The sequence below is a fragment of the Lolium perenne genome, chromosome 6 (genome assembly GCF_019359855.2).
Source record: "Lolium perenne isolate Kyuss_39 chromosome 6, Kyuss_2.0, whole genome shotgun sequence".
NCBI classification, from domain to species: Eukaryota; Viridiplantae; Streptophyta; class Magnoliopsida; order Poales; family Poaceae; genus Lolium; species Lolium perenne.
The window spans coordinates 205,949,826-205,954,042 of record NC_067249.2 but is presented as its reverse complement, the minus strand read 5'-3'; positions in this window follow the sequence as shown (position 1 = coordinate 205,954,042).

The following is a 4,217-nucleotide window of genomic DNA, read 5'->3' as shown; positions in this document are numbered from 1 at the left end:
TCTACTCCTCTTATTTCTTCAAAGCTTCTAAATTCTTATCTCTCCGCTTTATTAAAATGTGTGAAAATTCTTACTCTATTGTCTCATCCATTTCAAACTTACCTGTTGGACGATGTCCCCGACTCAGACCCGGAGACTCGAAGTCAAAGATGGATCAACCCTTTTATGAAGTCTCACGTATCTCCAACGACAACTATTGAAGATCGGACGCCGACTTAGTCCTGCACATAAAGGGATAATAAGATCATGCCTTTGGTTGTCACCAAAGTCTGTCAAGGAGCTGACCTTCTTCCTCCATGGGCTCACACTTTTTGCAGTCGTCAGGGATCAAGTCCTCAGTTTCTTGACTAGTAATTTTTAGGCCAGCCACAAGAAGATCTCGACTTCGGGAGCACCTCAACAGCTACCTCTACGAAGACATCATGTTTTCGGGATGTCGAGACTAGAAGTTCTACACAGTTTTCTCCTCCGCCTCAATATCAATGACTCAACACCCGGCCCCTTCACTACCAACTGCTACAAGGATCCAAGTTAAAGCTGATGCTGACGATATGAAGACGTCGACATATGTGACCAGCCCCCAAACCTATAGGATGGATAGGACAAACTCAATCGCTTTGATTGAGCTACCCCCGCGCATTAGGAATTTCTGGGTACTTAGAGTACCATGTCTGGTTTGATGATTGCTTGTAGTTCCCTAGTGTGCTGCCTTGAGTGTTTGAATCTGTTTGCTGTGTGCATGTATGTCTTGCTAATTAGACGTTCCCGCCCTTTTTAATTGTTTGAAATTTGAAAAACAGAAATTAAAAATAGAAATCTGCCACTGTACTGTTTTGCTAATAAAAATAGTTTGGTAGCTCTGATTGATGTGATTCCAATTGCACTAGAACCGGTACGAAATTATCTTTTAGATGCCACTGACCTTGTATTTTTAGGATTTTGGTGCGATTTTTAATAAATAAAACTTGATCACTGTTTCTGGTTAGAATTTTGAGTCTCAAAAATTGAAAAATAAATATTTTTGAATGATTTTAATTGTGTTGATCTTGTTTTGTTACTGTGCATCTAGGAAAAATACCAGTAGCCTCTGTTAGTGGTATTTTGTCTCTGGTTATGGTTGTATGGGTGTCACCGGCAATGATAGGACTAAGTTTGCCTCGCCGATGTATTGCTAACTGCTAGTTAGTTGGGTAGGTTAACGAAAGACTCTAACTCTAAACCCGTTAGCAGTTGTTTTTAACCGTCAGGGAAACTAACTCAGACCCCTATCTACGCCGACCACCTTCGAGGTCATCTCAAGCATCTCTACTACACCAACAAAGCAAAAGTCAATACCTTCAAGATCCGCTGAAGCATCTCCACTTCATCAAGAAAGCAGAAGCCCCTACCTTCAAGAGTGACTGCACCTCTACCAGAAGACTTACTAACTTGGTCTAACCTTGGTTTATAATCGCGCTAACCTCGAGGATATCGTTTTGAAAACCACCCCCCTAACACACCGTCTAACTAGATGAGAGAACAATAGCGTCAACGCCAAGCTACATCACATGGTTCATCTGGTCCTCATCAAGTGAAGACTCCTGAAGATACCTCAATAACTCAAGACTAGGTGCAACTTACCCGCTCACCATCTGGTATAAGTCAGCACCGACCCGCAAGCTGAAGATTGTCTTCGACGCCCTCTGTTGCGGCTTCATATGGATACCAACCAGGCATTTCTTCAACTTACTAACTCACTGCGCGTCCTCTATGTTTATTTAACACCGTGAGTGCCTCTTGAAGTTGTGGTCTGCACGTCGCCCCCGAAGACTCTTCAACTGAACAAGGAAGATCGACGACTTCTTCAGAAGCCCCAGACAGGACCGCAAGGCAGAAGCTCTAAGTTTTTTCGGAAAGCCCGATGAAAAATCTTAAGGGTGGAAGACTTCGTCTTCCACTATAAATTGGAGCTAACCCTAACTTCTTAAACTTTTCTAAAACACCATTGGAAACATGGGATTACACTAGCCCCTCTTGAAGCCGTGGACTACACAACGCCCTCTGAAGATGTTTTCAACTCAAGACAGGAGATAAATGACTTCTCCAAGAAGCGCCAGACAAGACCCGTGGCCGAAGCTTACAGTTTTTAACGCCCCCTCCCCGATGAACAATTTTAAGGGTGGAAGACTTCGTCTTTCACTAAATTTTAAGCTAACTCTAAAAAGTTTTCAACCCTGCTCAAGCACCATTGGAGTGCACTAAATTTTCCATAGTCGTGAGCTCCACTAGGGTCGTTAAGAAGCTACAGATCCAACATCTGCACAGCGTAGTCAACCTCTTCATGAAGCTCGCCATCGGCAGAAATCCATCATGTCTCCCAGAAGATGAAGGAACGACCTTCTCGACAACTTTGTGTCTACGAGAGAATGGAGTCTAACTTTAGTTAAACTTTACAACCCCTCTAGTTCTGCACTCAGTAATCTGGGGACGAGATTATTTTAAGGGTGGAAGATCTGTAACACCCCAACTTTTGCAACCTTGATTAATTGTCCTTAATGCAGAAATCAGGGGGAACAAAAAAAATTTCTTTAAGCTAATTAGATGAATTGCCTTGATCTGTCTGTTAAGATGAATTGCTTTGATCTGTTGGTAGATGATTTATCTTGATTTGCTTGTGAGTTTTGTCTTGAGTTACCTCATAGAACAACACCCCTGGTTGTTAAACAAGCAACTCACCAAATAAAACACATGTGTGGCTTAGGAAGAATTGTTTTCCTTTTTACTACATCAAACCTCTCTCCTGATGACAACATGAGTGTGCCATCTTGATTTTCCTCTTTGTGGTACAAGACAGCTCAATCATCCTTAATTCAAAACTTGGGATCGTCTACCCCTAGCTACATCCCTCTCTTATACCCACTCATCCTTGTTGGTTTTGAGGCCATGTCGACCATCTGTGTTGACAGGCTTAACATGTCCAGACTTTGGCAGTTAATTTCCAAGCAACCACAACTGTTATTGGTAGCCTCAATACATGGATCTCATCTATGCAACACCCTCTTCAACCTCCACGTCCTGCATGTCTCAGTCTATCTTTGCAACTCCTATATTCAACTTGGTCTTATACCCTATCCAGTGTTTCAGCACTAGATCACTTCTTCCTCTATTACCTCTTGTTTTTATTCAAGTTAATCTTCACAAAACCAAGAGTGAGAATGATGGGTACATTTTGTAGCCATCATCTACCCTTGAGAACACTTCTCCCTAAATTAGTTTTCTCTCTCAAAAATCCTATTGATTTTCCTTCTCTAGTTTTGATCACAAAACTACTTCTAGTTTTATTAAATATTTTCAAGAAATCTGTTCAAACAAAACAAAGAACTGAAATGGGTTTTGTTTCTCATCCCATTTCTACCTAGTACTGATTTATAAAACATTATTTTCTGTCTTGCCCTCTTTTTAACAAAAGGCTTGTTTATGGTACTTATACCATTCCTTGTTTCCCACTTGCTTATTTTACATTTGAGAAAAACTCTACTGTACTTGAGAAAGTAAGTAGAATATTTTGAACTCCTATGTTCCAACTAGTTTTATCTCAACATTTTCAAATTCCATTCCACTTGGGTTCATCCCCAATTGCCTCTAGACAATGGAGGTGTGTCATATACCTTTCAATTGAATTCTACTTCAAAGGGCATCTCCTGCACATCTCTGATCTACCACATGGTATCCCCTCATCATCCAATTCTTGATCAAATGGATGATCCCTTGATACTTTCAAACCACTCCCAATTGACCTCTCATTTGTAGAGCAATATATATTCTTTTCCATCATCACCTTGACCTCATGAATTGATGATTTATGTCATCATACTCATCCTTGTGAGTATAGTTACTTCACTCACCTTCTCTCTTAGCCTTGCTCTACCATTGTCTCAACCATCCTCACCACCATCATCTATTGGCCAAATTGATAATTCGATCAAAGTACTTTATTCTTCAACATTGGCACCAATGTTTATTATCATTTCTCTTCGTAATTTAAAGACACCATCAAACCATTTTTAGCTAACCATCCCAATCCTCCACCTTGGTCGGCATACATAAAGTGGCATTTGCACCTTGCATGATCACTTGTGTTTGTCAAGAAGAAGTAGCCGGCCATGCCAAGCTCTTGGCATGCATGAGCTGAAATTCTTTCATCTTCATTTCCTTCTTCCACAAGCCTTGCCTCCCAA